This window comes from Spermophilus citellus (genome assembly GCF_964194105.1).
Source record: "Spermophilus citellus genome assembly, chromosome: 6".
NCBI classification, from domain to species: Eukaryota; Metazoa; Chordata; class Mammalia; order Rodentia; family Sciuridae; genus Spermophilus; species Spermophilus citellus.
In genome coordinates this window covers 31217005-31233838 of record NC_138187.1, presented here as the reverse complement: position 1 = coordinate 31233838, position 16834 = coordinate 31217005, and the positions used below count along the sequence as shown (strand labels likewise).

The 16834-nt window shown below is 39.4% G+C and overlaps 1 pseudogene across 1 annotated transcript; it reads left to right on the top strand.

The window, feature by feature from the left end:
- The first annotated feature begins 4634 nt into the window (after positions 1-4634).
- On the top strand, positions 4635-5864 carry LOC308650650 (olfactory receptor 2AE1-like; annotated as a pseudogene). Its single transcript has one exon. The product of its transcript is annotated as an olfactory receptor 2AE1-like (transcript).
- The last annotated feature ends 10970 nt before the right edge of the window (positions 5865-16834 follow it).

The window sequence follows — 16834 nt, the reverse complement described above, 5'->3', positions numbered from 1 at the left end:
CATGGGATACTAACTTCAGTGCACATGGTACAGACTAATTGGTATCTTGGGTAATGGTGCCCAGAAGACATCCGGTGTGTCTTCTGAGTGGGAATCCCTGATGCCATCAGGTCTTCAGATTTCTATTCACCTTTGCTGACATCAGAGGTCCTGAGGACCAGGGGGATGTTTCATCCTCGTGGAGCATGCACCTCTTCCCTCATGACTGGCTCAGGTTAAGAGAGTCTGGCCTCTTCTGACTCCTTTGATTACTGTTGAGGAAACATCTCTGTGGTGTGGAAGAAGCTTAGTAACTGCATAACACATACATACTTGTATGTTACTACTAGGGAATGAGGGTAAATCTATGATGAGAGTGCTATAGTGATCCAAAACCACAGAGACTGCAAAGAGGATTTTTGTTGGACTCTGGGAGCATTGAGGATTAACCTGCTATTATGTTTAGTCTCTTACTCAGGTAACATTAATGGCCATTCCTATTTCCCAGGCTCTCAATCTGGTATTGGAAGGAAGTTCAAATATAAGTTCAGAGTCAAGAGGAAACATATGCACCACCGGTTCCAACTAGTAGGGGCCAAATGTGTTCAGTTTTACTTAATCTGTCTGACAGGGCTCAAAATATGAACACAGATTTTCAGAGGGTCCTAGAACACTATGTCCTGTTGTTTGTGTGATGCTCCACCACTAGGATAATTAGTGGAAACCATGATGAGTGAGCTGGACAAATATTCTCTCTGGTATTCTGCTAGAAGATGCAGCTTCCAGGGTTAGAGGTGGAGTCTGAGGAGTACTTCAGCAAGTGCTTGTGTGGAAGACCAATAGCCAATGTGTGGCTGGGAGGATGTTCTTCTCTCTCCATTTCACTTCTGTACACAAATCTCTGCAGAGAAAATTGCAGGTAAGATAGTGTTGGGGCTTGATGTGTTCAGAAGCCTTTATTAGAAACTAGGGCATTGTGAGATTATCCTTTAGTCAATGGTGACATTTCATCAGTACATGAGGATGCTTCCTGAGAAGATGGAGAAAAACATAATTTAAGGGGTACAAGAATGTGTTGCCTAAGGAAGAAAGAGAGAATAGAGCCAGATCATGGAAAACTTATGCCAAGGGGGTTCATAGAGATAGTCAGAAACTAATGAAGAAAGAGAAAGAGATGTGTTTCAATAATTAGGTAGAAAAGATGTATGCAGATCATGTCAACTGAGTTGAAGTAATCAGGGGAACCAGGGTTGAAATTGTTTTCTTAGTCCACAGAAGCTGAGCAGGAAGTAACAGTGTGACACGACTGTCGTTATAATCCTAGAGCGACCCTAGGGCAGAAGAAAAATAAATGTGAACTCGTTTTTACTGGTAGAGTTGAAATTTGATTAGAATGCATTAAGTCCTGTGTTTTTTGCTTTTATTTTTGAAGTTTATTTTTTATACTCACATAATTATTTTTAATTACTGGTATTCACTCTTATGATTGTCATGATCACTTTCCTTCATTGGTGGTGGTTCTTTCCTGTTAATGAACATCAATGAATCAGAATATGTGAAACTACAGGAAGATATTTAGGAGGTAAGACACAAGAAGTGATAGAAGGCTCTACTTAGTTTATGACTTTTTTGAGTCTAATTTCCTCATGGAGATCAACTTCTTATTCTGATTAGTGTTTGTGGGAGAACTGGAGAGAGGGCAGATTGGCAAGGGTGGCTGAATCAACATGAAAAACCTAGTTTTATCAGCATTTTTTTGTCATCGGTTGACTCACAAATCTACCCAGGACATAGGTATGGTTGCTTTGTTTTGTGTCAACACAGACCTCATGCATTTTTTAAAAATTTTGCTCAATGTTCAAATAAAGACACATAAGATATCCTTCTACCTAATATGATATGACTATTCTATGTATAACTTAAGATGTCATCAACTTTTCCCAAGTAGAGTACATAAAATATACAACCCTTTCCTCATTAAGGGAAAAAATCCTTTTTTTGTATGTTGTGTGATATTTATTCTATTTCTATGGATTCATACTCTTTCATTTATATCTAGTTATTTGAGATATAATTTTAGGTATTATTCACACCTCATATTTGATAAGAGGATGGCAATGAAATAAACGCTTAATTTGTGTAATATAAATATACAAATTCTTATCACCATTAAGAATAAATGCACAAAGTATGGCAGTTTGTGTTCCTGGGGGTTGTCCACATGGTCATTATTGGTCTTTATAACTATCCTATTTCACTCCACAGTCCATACTGCATTGGATCACAGCTGGTCACTGTTTCTGGTCAGTTGGGTGACCCAAACCTTCATCCCTGAAGGATCTGAGCCCTTATCAGTGTGACCTGACTTGGGCTTTAGTTTCCTATTGCCCTCCATCATAGGACCAGGGAGTTTGAAGAGACACAGAGAAAATGTCCTATGTCACACTTGCTCTTCCTATCTGTATTGTGTAGTAGCAACTGAGTTTCCCTTCCTAGTCAGAATCAATCACTCCATGCCACAGAGTGACCTTCTTCTTCACCTGTTGATTCAGCTATAATTAGCATCCTAAAGTGGCAGCAGGGCAATCTCAACCTTCAGAAAATGGAATCACTTTGTAGCTAAGAGTTTTCTAAAGCAGAAGAACTGAAAAGTACAGGAAAAAATAATGTTGGTGGGTCATAGACATTAATCTTATAGGGAGAGAACACACTCTCATTTCTATCCATCGAATTCTTGGGGTATGATCCTATGAATCCTTGCTGTGAGGGAAGCAGTACAATAAATTAGATGCAGACGTGGAGCATGTACCACACCCTGGAGGACATTGCCCCCGCAATGAGAGGTGTTGCCACCTAGGTTTTGCTTGAGGCAGAGTCTTACCAGGGTATTGCACCATTCTATCAGGTTCTGTGTTTCAGGAAGATGGAGGACCTATGTTAAGTATAACAAATCCCATGAACACAGGCCATATTGCACAATTGTTTGCTGTGAATCAAGCTCCTTGATTAGGAGCAATGCTGCGTGGAATACTCTCATGGTGAATAAAGCATTCTGTGAATCCAGAGATGTTAGTTCTGGCAGCAGCACTTCAAGTGAGGAAGCAAAATCCATACCCAGAGTGAGTGTCCAGTCCAGGAATGTCCCTTTCATGTTGAATGTGGTCCAATATCATCAATGTGCTGTGGAGGGGGTGGCTGATTACCCCAGGACTGGGGCGATGGGGGGAACTCATGATGGTCTATGCTGTTATCCGTTTTCAGCAGTGGCTTCAGACAGATTGGCCTTGGTGAGTGTAAGTCCATCATGCTGAATCCAGGGATTAATTTTACCCCTGATGCCATGTCCAGTTTGTTCATGGATCTATTGGGCAGATGCCAGGACTGAGTGAAGAAACAGGGGTTGATATACAAAGTACATGCTAACCCATTTTTGGATAAGAATATCTATCCCATGGGTGGTAGTAATGAGTATTTCTTTCTTGTTTCCATTAGAATATTTTTCACATATATCATTCAGAAAAATTTGAAGTTCCAGGATATTAAAGGGGACACATGTATCAGAGGAATGAATGTCTCCCCTAGGGGAAATAAAGAACTTTGGATTTTCTCCTGGAAAAAGGGTTAACGTGTTTGCCTTCATGCTGGATGTATTGTATTTAGTTACACAGGTATCATTTTTGTATTTGGAGGTAAACTTGACTGGTGGAGGTTGTGAATGTGTGCCAAAAGGGCAGAAGATGGACTGCAGTGACTTTGTGATGTGTGAGGTTGGCTAGGATGAACTACATTTCCCAAAAATCTCTCTAATTTCTCATTTCTACTTAAGGTGAGTCTTAGAGGAGATCCCTGGGAGATTAGAGATGAGACAGGAAGCAGCCATCCTGTAGTATTAATAGGTTTTTGCTGGTCTGCTGGCTCGCACCTCATTGGTATGGAGCAGTGGCTGGGCCTGTAGTTGCTCTACATTCCCCAGGATTCTCCTTTAGGCTCTTGGAATTCTGTACTAGGGGTGTGCATTCAGCTTCATTAGAAATCTGACCTAAATTTCACATGTGTCTATATGAACATACCATATGGATGTCATCTGTATGTATATCCACAAGTAACTAATAAAAAACTATAAATAAATAGCAGATCAGCAGAGTAGAGGGAATGGATCAGAGGAAGGGAGGAAGAGAGGGAAAAGGGAAGTATGGAGACTGAATTGAGGCCTATTTTATGCTTTTTAATTATGTTAAAAGAAACTCAAATATTTTGTAGAATTCAAAAAAGCCAATACAAAAAATAAAACCCAGTACCTAATTCCATAGGCAAGCAGAACTGACTCTTTTTTGTTTGTTTGTTTTCTCTTGTGGGGTCACAGCTCATGCTTTTGTATTTTGTCTGTCACTTGTCTCTCTTGCTTTGTACTATCTTCCCTTTCTACTGCTTGTCCTGTAGGCTTAAAGTTTCCACATCGGACTTAAACATGACAGCAGTACACCAACTCCTTCCACAAATAAATAAGGCCAAAGTTCTGTAACGCCACCCTTAACAATTACATGTATTAATAGAAATGTCTTAGTGGTTCAGATGCTCTTGATAGAACCTGCCTGGTAAAATAAGAAACCTAATCCACCAACCATACAAACAAAGACACACACTAACACAAATCACACATATGATTACACACACATATGCCTATATTTAGTAAGAAGAGTCATAAATTTTGGCCCTTAATAGAGTCTTGGAATTTCAAATGACCATGATTGTGATAACAAATTTTAGGTTTCTCTTGTTTTGAAAAAACTGAATTTAAATAATTTCAGCTGCAGGATAATTACAAATATAGAAAAAAATCTCTTCACAAATGTTTGATTGGATCAAAAGAGCTGATCGCCATGTACACAGGATCCCATATGTCTGGCATCACACTTTGTCTCCACTCCCTGTTTCCCCAGGGACTTTGAAGGGACCATGTGGCTGAGCAATCAGACGTCTCTGGCAGACTTCATCCTTGAAGGGCTCTTTGACGACTCCCCGACCCACCTTTTTCTTTTCTGCCTGACCATGGTGGTCTTCCTTGTTGCACTGAGTGGCAACACCCTCACCATCCTCCTCATCTGTGTGGATCGTGGGCTTCACACCCCCATGTACTTCCTGCTCAGCCAGCTCTCCCTCATGGACCTGATGCACGTCTGCACAACCATCCCCAAGATGGCTACCAACTACCTGTCTGGCAGCAAGTCCATCTCCTTCCTGGTCTGTGCCATCCAGCACTTCCTCTATTTGTCTCTGGCTGGTGCTGAGTGTCTTCTGCTAGCTCTCATGTCAGGTATGTTGCCATCTGTCATCCTCTGTGTTACACTGTTCTCATGAGCAGGAAGGTGGCAGTGATGATGGCCCTCACCTCATGGTTGGGGGCATCTCTGAACTCCCTAATTGACACAGTCATCTTGATGCACTTTCCCTTCTGTGGGACTCGGAAAATACACCACTTCTACTGTGAGTATCCAGCTGTTGTGAAGTTGGTATGTGTTGATGTCACCGTCTATGAGACCACAGTGTATATCTGTAGCATCGTGCTTCTCCTCCTCCCCATCATCCTGGTTTCTACATCCTATGGCTTCATCCTGCACAGTGTCATTGAGATGCGTTCAGCTGGGAGTAAGAGAAATGCCTTTGCCACTTGCAGCTTCCACTTCACTGTGGTCTCTCTCTGGTTTGGTGCCTGCATCTTCTCATACATGAGGCCCAGGTCCCAGCACACTCCACTACAAGACAAAGTTGGTTCTGTGTTCTATAGCATCATTACTCCCACTCTGAATCCTCTGATTTATACTCTCCGGAATAAGGATGTAGCTAAGACTCTGAGGAGAGTGTTAGGGATACAGATCACCCAGTGATTGCACTCGAAGTTGTCTCATACAGAGAATGGAATAGAATAAGCTCCTTATGCTGGTCTGAATAAACCTTTCAAGAATCCAGGTCTCTGATTCTCTTTGTATACTGCAAGAAATAGGTGGCTTATGTGTAAATTCACTGTTTTAACTTGGTCTCAGGCATCCAAGCATCATGGGTCACATTTCACACCCCCTAGAGAACTAGGGAAAAAGATTAAAAATCTCTCCAAAGAAGACTTGCAAAGTTCAGTGACACTCCAACAAATATTAAATAAAGATACAAGGGCTTTTCCCATTAATATTTTCATCCAGAAAATAGATATAAATGATTCCACTCAAGAGTATTTATGAAATATAAAATGGGAAGATCTTGCTTAATATCAGAAGCATGGGACATGAAGTGAAGGGTTTCTTGAAAGGGAAGGTGAGAGATAAGTTATGTTGTTAGATTTGTAGTTTCCTGAATCAGTAAGTTTTTAGAAGGGAAGTATTATTACATACAAAGTAATAGTACCTGTACATACTTTTTGTATAATATGTATATATTTTTAAATTTGTTTTAATTCGTTCTACATGACAGTAAAATGTGTTTATGCACTTTGATATGTCATACATAGATGGGATATAATTTCTCATTTTTCTGAGTGTACCTGTTGCAGAATCATATTGGTCATGTAGTCACATATATACATACAGTAATAATGTCTGTTTTTTTTTCTACTGCCTTTTCTGTCACTACATCCTCTTTCCTTGCCTCCCATCACTTCCCTCTACCTAATATAAGGTAATGCTATTCTTCCTTAGTGTCCTCTGCCTAATTGTGAATTAGCATCTGAATATTAGGGAGAACATTTGGCCTTTGGTTTTGTGATATTGGCTTATTTCACTTAGTATGATTTTCTCCAACTTCAACCATTTACTGATAAATGGCATAATTTCACGCTTCTTTAAAGCTGAGTAATATTACATTGAGTATATATATACCACATTTTCTTAATCCATTCATCTATTGCGGGACACCTAGGTTGGTTCCACAGTTTAGCTATTGTGAATTGAGCTACTATAAACACTGATGTGGCTGTGTCACTATAGTATGCTGATTTTAAGTCCTTTAGGTATAAACCAAGGAGTGGAATAGCTGGGTGAAATGGTGGTAAAATACATATATTTGACAAATATTTACTGAGTAAACTTTTTACTGCTATGATCTAAGTACTGAGTCATATATTTGGAATTTGCATTTATGAAAATTTTCATTCTTTTTTAATATATATTTTTAGTTGTTGATGGACCTTTAATTTATTCATTTATTTATATGCAGTTCTGAGAATCAAACCCATTGCCTCACACATGCTAGGTAAGTGCTCTACCACTGAGCCACATCACTATTTCCAAAAATTTAACATTCTTTAAACATAAATTCATGATTTATTTTGTCTGTATTGTTCCTGCCATATCAATTAGTGATATTATTGTGTTTTTTTTTATTTCAAAGATTGAAAATACTTTTCTGTTTTCTGAGAGTTTCTAGTCTCATTATTTGGAATCATAGCTCTGTGGATTAGAGTCTGTCACTTGCTACCACTGTGATATATAGTAAATTAGTCTCTCTAGTCACATTAGTCTCAGGACTTTATCTACAATACTTGTTTTATTTGAGTTTATGAGTTGAGAATATTAGTTCTGAGCAGATATGGATTCCGGATATTAGCAGGAAAAAACTGTGTTGAAGTGATGTTGGAATGATGAGAAAATAGTGGGAGAACCCATCTTGAAATCTATGTCCCCATATTCACCTACTATAAATTGTGGGGAGCCACAATGAATGACCACACCTTCCAGTCATGATGCCTCAGATTCTGACCAACTACTGCATTCACTGTGGTTTGGGTGGGGTCTAGCTCAGAGCAAGGGTTCTTCTTTGTGAGATGTCCCCCTAGGGTTGAATTTCAATCACCTTTCCCTTGTATTCTTGCTCCTTCTGAAGGTTTTTGGATAGAACTTTCTAAACAAGAGTTCCCCCAATGAAAGCTCACCTCTGAACCTGTTCCCTCTCTCTCCTCAGCCTCTCCTGACTTTCTCTTGCTCTCCCTTTTGGAAAGTCTGAGGGCTGGGGAAGCCATCATGAAGATTGTCTAAAAGTAAATTGTGTCTATGTTTTATTTGGTGTCCCTGCAATTTCACATCAGTGATCTTAAGTTCAGCTGCCCATGCTGATGGGGGCGCCAGGTGGCACCCGGAATCGGGGACTGCTCAGAGTGAATTTCCAGGTAGACTGAGTGAATGTACTTTCGAAATTCATTGAACTGTGTTTTGGGGTTGTAGAAGAAGAAAGCATTCTGAGAGTCAGAGATATTAAAGAAATAATGGGCAGTCTTCAGAAAGAAATAATGACATATGCCTGTGGCTTAGTGATGAAATGTCACCAGATTTGCGTACTTGGGAAGGGATAGGTAGAAAATTGTCTAAAGGCTGCCTCTCTGCCAAGGTATCTAAGAGTACAATAGAAAATATTCAAAAGGTCTGAACTGCTTTAGGAACGTTTCATTTTGAACATCAAGAGGAGGAGTAGTGGTCTTCGGAAGACTTGTTAAAAGGGCTCCAGAGACCCTCATTGTTATACAAAATTACATATAAGAGGTTGTGAGGGGAATGGGGAAAAAACAAGGAGAGAAATGAATTGTAGTAGATGGGGTAGAGAGAGAAGATGGGAGGGGAGGGGGGATAATAGAGGATAGGAAAGGTAGCAGAATACAGCAGTCACTAATATGGCATCATGTATAAATGTGGATGTGTAACCAATGTGATTCTGCAATCTGTAATTGGGGTAAAAATGGGAGTTCATAACCGACTTGAATCTAATGTATGAAATATGATATGTCAAGAGCTTTGTAATGTTTTGAACAACCAATAAAAAAATCTCATAAAAAAGGGCTCCAGAAAGCAATTAGAAGTTTGGAGTCAGAGAAGTGGCCCAGGGCTGCTCCCAGGCAGTTTTCTCTATGTGTAGTGGGACTGAGGGCCGAGTCAATTCTCACCGAGTTTGTAACTCACAAACCACAGACAGGTGACCTTAGGGCAAGACCTAAAACCAAACATTCAGTCACAGCTGAACCAGACATAACCAGTGATTTAGAAGTGTGCCAACTAAACTGGATGATAGGGGCATTGCTAGAGAGGAAACTAGCCCTGATGGGGTCTCTGTGAGGCTGATTCAAGATGAAGGAGAAGAAAATGGACAAAAAGATACTGGTGAAGCTGAGCCACAATATAAGGAAACTCAGTCAGAGGGTGAGAATGATCTGGAGGAGGGTGTGGTAGATTATATCTGACTGTCCCCACGCCCGCCATTTGGATCTGGCCATTTCCTCTAAGAGATCAAGATTTAATAGCTACTCTGAATTGGCAGTAGCCATGCTTACACCCCCTCCAACATGGCCTTAGAACAGCACAGGAAGCAGGGGAGGACATTACAGGTTTTCAGCTTTTTCCAGTCTTTGAGCAGATTAACGAGCAAAATCACTGTGTCCGTATGCACGCTATAGTTTCTTTTAAGACTCTAAAGGAGCTAAAAAATGCCTGCTGTCCAAATTCACCTTTGTTCAAAGTTGGCTTAATCCCTTATGCAAAGAGCCTTTACCCCCACATGACTGGATTTCTATGGCCAAATTTTTTTATGGGGGAGGAGGCAACTACCTCCATTGATGGTCTCACTGGACTGATTATTGCACTAAACAGGCTGAGAGAAACCGGAAACAAGGCTTTGATGCCCCTTTGAAGATGTTAACTGGAACTGGAGAATTTACAGATCTGGAAAGGCAATTAAATTATGATCTGGCCATATATGATCAAATTACTGCATGTGCCAAAAGGGCATGGAGAGAGCTACCTAATCAGGGTGAATCAACTTTGGATTTTAGTCATATCAAACAGGGATCAGAGGAGCCATTTTCAGATTTGAAGGAATATCTATACCAGGCAACAAAGAGATCAATAGGAGACTTCAATGCCTCTGAGTTCCTAGTCAAGCAGCTAGAATTTGATAATGCTAATAAAGTTTGTCAGGAAATCCTTCAACCCCATTAAAAAAGGGGGATGGTCTCTGAGTTCATTCGCCTTTGTGCGGATGTGGGTCCCACACAGCTACAGGGCTTAATGCTCGCTGCAGCTTTGCAGCAGGTATTACAACCTCAGTCTCAGAGGTGCCATTCTCTCAGGAAGTGTATCAATTGTGGTAGAACTGGTATAGGGCTTGGGACAGTGGATTTCTGCACAAAAGGGCAGAGACCTCTCCCAGTTTGCGTAGATGCACTACCAGGGAGATGACCCCATGGCATGGGAAGATTTGGATAGATATGGTGGCAGTGGTGGTTTACAGCCAATTCTGCCTTCACCTCTGCCTTCTTTGGGGCCAGGAAACTGGGAGCTGGGCCTTTCCTGGGCCCTCCAAACAGTAGGGTCACAGCAATATACACCGGAAGAGGAGTCACAGACTCTGACATCATCAGGATTGCCCATGCCTGTTAGTCACTTTATGAGCCAACTCCACCAAGACTGTACACTTATGGCCAACCTTAGGAATTACTTTAATGCCTGAAATGTGGCCAACTGAGTCCCTACTAGGGTTTATGGGCCATTACCTCAAATACCACAGGCTGATTTGGGGGGTGAAAAACTTATAAAAGGGAATTCAGGTGCTGCCAGGAGTGATTGATTCAAACTTTAGAGATAAAATTGAAATTATTATGCAGCCAGAGCCTGATACTTAGCTCTCTTTAAGAGATGATTGGCACAGCTAATATTCCTGCCTTGTCACTCCATGGAAGGCCCAGAGTAGACCTCAACTTCTGGGTCCCCAGACCAAGTGTACTGGGCTCAATTAGTTCAGCAAGAATGCCCTCTACTGGATCTTAAAATTAATCATAAAAATTCAGGTATCATAGATACTGGGGCTGATAAATCTGTTCTATCTAATAGATTATGGCCTAAGGGCTGGCCTTTACATATTGCACCTGCCAACATGGAGGGGATAGGTCAGACCTCTCAGCCAGCACAAAGAGCTCAATATCTTCACTGGGGTGATAAAGATGGTAACTCTGGAATTTTCAAGGCTTATGTTTTAGACATCTTGCCAGTAAATTTGTGGGGCCATGATATTCTAAGCAGCTTAGGTTTGTTATTAGTAACTTCAAATTTTATCATGTTTTTTGAGAGACTTAATAAAAAAAATTTTCCTAGGAAAATTTACAAGGGTATTTACCTACAACTCAATCTTCCCAAGAGAGACTTATTAATGTATCCAGTCAAAACTTTTGATAGGCCTCCTAACTTCATCCCCAACCCAGAGAACAGCAGAAAATATCCGTTGGCTCATAGAAGAGTCAATCTGTGTTAGTCAGTAGCCCTTAACAGGGGAAAAACTTAAAATAGCCCACATGTTAGTTCAGGAACAATTTTAGGCTGGCCATTTACAACCTATGCTCAGTCCTTGGAACATCTTTGTAATTAAGAAAAAATCTGGCAACTGGAGATTATTACAAGATCTCAGGGCAATTAATTGTGTTATCAAGCCCACAGAGCCTTACAACCAGGGCTTCTTTCTCCTACAGCTATCCCTTTGGATTTCTTTTAATAGTAGTAGATTTTAAAGATTGTTCTTTTATTTTGTATACCATTATGCCCAGACGACTTATCTTTAGTGTCCCAGCAATAAATTTTAAAAACCAATTAAAAGATATTGCTGGAAAGTGTGGCCTCAGGGAATGTGTAGCAGTCCTACCCTTTGTCAAAATTTTGTGGCATACACCATCATGCCTGTGAGGGAGAAATTTCCTGATGCATATATTATTTACTATATGGATTATATACTTTGAGCTCATGTTAATCCAGATGTACTCCTAAATTTCTTTACCCAATTATAGACCTCACTCACAGCAATGGGTTTGTGCATTGCACCTCAAAATGTACAGAGGATATCTCCTTTTCAATATCTAGGTCATGTGATTGAAAGGCGGACATTGTGTCCTCAAAACATACAAATTAGAGTCAAGGAGTTGCACATTCTTAATGATTCTCAAAAACTATTAGGTGATATAAATTGGCTGAGGCCATCTTTAAAGCTAACTCCTTCCGATTTAAGTCCTTTATTCCAGATATTACAGGGAGAGCCTTCTCCAATCTCTCATCAGCTCAGAGCAGAAACAAGAATGGCTTTGAGAAAAGTTAAAATTGCTATTTAAAATGCTCACCTTATTAGAATTAACCCACAAGGTCCTATATATTTATTGATATTCACCACTACTTAATCTCCTACAGGGGCAATATAGCAATCATTGGGAGTTATTGAGTGGATTCATTTAGCCTACTCTTCTAAAAGGTCATTAACTCCTTTTCATGATTTTGTTCCTCAATTAGTTATCAAGGGAAGAATTTTATAGCTAGTTGGATCAGAACTTAATATTATAATCATTCCATTTTCTGCTCAACAGAATGATTGGCTTATCCAAATTTCTAATAATTGGCAAGTAGCTTTTGCTAATTTCCTTGGTCAGATAGAAAGTCATTATCCTTGTGATAAAATTATTTAATTTGCCTTGGTAACTGTTGGGAGTTGCCCTGGCTACAAAGACTAATTTCCCCATCCCCTGAGAAGAGCCATCCAATGGTGAGCCCTGCTGGCTCACATGATCTTTACCCACCAATCAGACTAGCCCTGCTGGCTTACATGATCCTTACCCACCAATCAGAACTTCCCCATCGCCATCCAATGGTGAGTCCTGCTGACTCACTTGACCCTTACCCACCAATCAGAAAGCACCCCATGCCAGCTGCCAAAACCATGAAACTGTTAAACCATTTCAACTGTTAGACCATCCCCGGCTCTATAAACATGCAGAGCTGTTCCTCAATAAACGAGCATTTTCTTTTTTTTCTTTTTTCTTTTATTTTTTTATTTTTTTTTATTGGATGTTCACAACATTACAAAGCTCTTGACAAATCATATTTCATACATTAGAATCTAGTGGGTTATGAACTCCCATTTTTACCCCAAATACAGATTGCAGAATCACATCGGTTACACATCACATTTTTACATACTGCCATGTTAGTGACTGTTGTATTCTGCTACCTTTCCTATCCTCTACTATCCCCCCTCACCTCCCCTCCCATCTTCTCTCTCTACCCCATCTACTGTAATTCATTTCCCTCCATGTTTGTTATCCCATTCCCCTCATAAACTCTTATATGTAATTTTGTATAACAATGAGGGTCTCCCTCCATTTCCATGTGATTTCCCTTTTTTTTTTCCCTTTCCATCCCACCTCATGTCTCTGTTTAATGTTAATCTTTCTTCCTGCTCTTCCTCCCTGTTCTGTTCTTAGTTGCTCTCATTATATCAAAGAAGACATTTGGTATTTGTTTTTTAGGGATTGGCTAGCTTCACTAAGCATAATCTGCTCTAGTGCCACCCATTTCCCTGCAAATTCCGTGATTTTGTCATTTTTTAGTGCTGCATAATACTCCATGGTGTATAAATGCCACATATTTTATCCATTCATCTATTGAAGGGCATCTGGGTTGATTCCACAGTCTAGCAATTGTGAATTGTGCTGCTATGAACATCGATGTGGCAGTATCCCTGTAGTGTGCTCTTTTAAGGTCTTCAGGAAATAGTCCGAGAAGGGCAAGAGCTGGGTCAAATGGTGGTTCCATTCCCAGCTTTCCAAGGAATCTCCATACTGCTTTCCAAATTGGCCGCACCCGTTTGCAGTCCCACCAGCAGGGTACAAGAGTACCCTTTTCCCCACATCCTCGCCAGCACTTGTTGTTGTTTGACTTCATCATGGCTGCCACTCTTACTGGGGTGACGTAGTATCTTAGGGTGGTTTTGATTTGCATTTCCTTGACTGCTAGAGATGGTGAGCATTTTTTCATGTACTTGTTGATTGATTGTATGTCCTCCTCTGTGAAGTGTTTGTTCATGTCCTTGGCCCATTTGTTGATTGGGTTGTTTGTTTTCTTATTGTCTAATTTTTTGAGTTCTTTGTATACTCTGGATATTAGGGCTCTATCTGAAGTGTGAGGAGTAAAAATTTGTTCCCAGGATGGAGGCTCCCTATTTACATCTCTTATTGTTTCTCTTGCTGAGAAAAAATTTTTCAGTTTAAGAAAGTCCCATTTGTTGATTCTTGTTATTAACTCTTGTGCTATGGGTGTCCTATTAAGGAATTTGGAGCCCGTCCCCACAATCTGTGGATCGGAGCCAACTTTTTCTTCTATCAGACGGAGAGTCTCTGATTTGATATCTAGCTCTTTTATCCACTTTGAGTTGACTTTTATGCATGGCGAGAGGAGGGGATTCAGTTTCACTTTGTTGCATATGGATTTCCAGTTTTCCCAACATACTTTGTTGAAGATGCTATCCTTTCTCCATTGCATGTTTTTAGCTCCTTTATCAAATATAAGATAGTTGTAGCTTTGTGGATTAGTCTCTGTGTCCTCTATTCTGTACCATTGGTCCACCCGCCTGTTCTGGGACAAGTACCATGATGTTTTTATTACTATTGCTCTGTAGTATAGTTTGAAATCTGGTATCGCTATACCACCTGATTCACACTTCCTGCTTAGAATTGTTTTTGCTAATCTGGGTCTTTTATTTTTCCATAGGAATTTCATGATTGCTTTATCTATTTCTACAAGAAATGCCATTGGGATTTTGATTGGCATTGCATTAAACTATAGAGAACTTTTGGTAATATCGCCATTTCGATGATGTTAGTTCTGCCTATCCATGAACAAGGTATATTTTTCCATCTTCTCAGATCCTCTTCTATTTCTTTCTTTAGGGTTCTGTAGTTTTCATTGTATAGGTCTTTCACCTCTTTTGTTAGGTTGATTCCCAAGTTGTTTTTTTTTTTGAGGATATTGTGAATGGAGTGTTTTTCCTCATTTCCGTTTCAGAAGTTTTGTTGCTGATATACAGAAATGCCTTTGATTTATGCGTGTTGATTTTATATCCTGCCACTTTGCTGAATTCATTTATTAGTTCTAGTAGTTTTTTTGTAGACCCTTTTGGGTCTTCTAGGTATAGAATCATGTCATCTGCAAATAGTGATAATTTAAGTTCTTCTTTTCCTATTTTTATGCCTTTAATTTCTTTCATCTGTCTAATTGCTCTGGCCAGTGTTTCGAGAACTATATTGAATAGAAGTGGTGATAGGGGGCATCCCTGTCTTGTACCAGATTTTAGAGGGAATGCCTTTAACTTTTGTTCATTCAGGATGATGCTAGCCTGAGGCTTAGCATAGATAGCTTTTACAATGTCGAGGTAAGTTCCTGTTATCCCTAGTTTTTCTAATGTTTTGAACATAAAGGGATGCTGTACTTTGTCAAATGCTTTTTCTGCGTCTATCGAGATGATCATACGGTTCTTATCTGTGAGTCTATTGATGTGGTGAATAACATTTATTGATTTCCGCATATTGAACCATCCTTGCATCCCAGGGATGAATCCTACTTGATCATGGTGCACAATTTTTTTGATGTGTTTTTGTATCCGATTCACCAAGTTCTCCTCAAGTTCAAGAATCAAATAGACCACAACACAATAATTATGGGTGACTTCAACACACCTCTCTCACCATTGGACAGATCCTCCAAACAAAAGTTGAATAGAGAAACTATAGAACTCAATATCACAATCAATAACCTAGACTTAACTGACATATATAGAATATATCAACCATCATCAAGTGGATATACTTTTTTCTCAGCAGCACATGGATCCTTCTCAAAAATAGACCATATATTATGCCATAGGGCAACCCTCAGTAAACATAAAGGGGTGAAGATAATACCATGCATTTTATCTGATCATAATGGAATGAAACTGGAAATCAATGATAAAAGAAGGAAGGAAAAATCCTACATCACATGGAAAATGAACAATATGTTACTGAATGATCAATGGGTTACAGAAGACATAAAGGAGGAAATCAAAAAATTCTTAGAGATAAATGAAAATACAGACACAACATATCATAATCTATGGGAAACAATGAAAGCAGTTTTAAGAGGAAAATTCATCACCTGGTGGTCATTCCTCAAAAAAAGAAAAAACCAACAAATAAGTGAGCACAAACTTCATCTCAAAGCCCTAGAAAAGGAAGAGCAAAACAACAGCAAATGTAGCAGAAGGCAAGAAATAATTAAAATCAGAGCAGAAATCAACGAAATTGAAACAAAAGAAAGTACTGAAAAAATTAACAAAACTAAAAGTTGGTTCTTCGAAAAAATAAATAAGATCGACAGACCTTTAGCCATGCTAATGAAGAGAAGAAGAGAGAGAACTCAAATTGCTAGCATACGGGATGAAAAAGGCAATATCACAACAGACACTTCAGAAATACAGAAGATAATCAGAACTTATTTTGAATCCTTATACTCCAATAAAATAGAAGATAGTGAAGACATCGATAAATTTCTTAAGTCATATGATTTGCCCAGACTGAGTCAGGAGGATACACACAATTTGAACAGACCAATATCAATGGATGAAATTGAAGAAGCCATCAAAAGACTACCAACCAAGAAAAGCCCAGGACCGGATGGGTATACACCAGAGTTTTACAAAACCTTTAAAGAAGAATTAATACCAATACTTTTCAAGTTATTTCAGGAAATAGAAAAAGAGGGAGCTCTTCCAAATTCCTTCTAAGAGGCCAACATCACCCTGATTATGAAACCAGACAAAGACACCTCAAAGAAAGAAAACTACAGACCAATATCTCTAATGAACCTGGATGCAAATATTCTCAATAAAATTCTGGCGAATTGAATACAAAAACACATCAAAAAAATTGTGCACCATGATCAAGTAGGATTCATCCCTGGGATGCAAGGATGTTTCAATATATGGAAATCAATAAATATTATTCACCACATCAATAGACTTAAAGATAAGAACCATATGA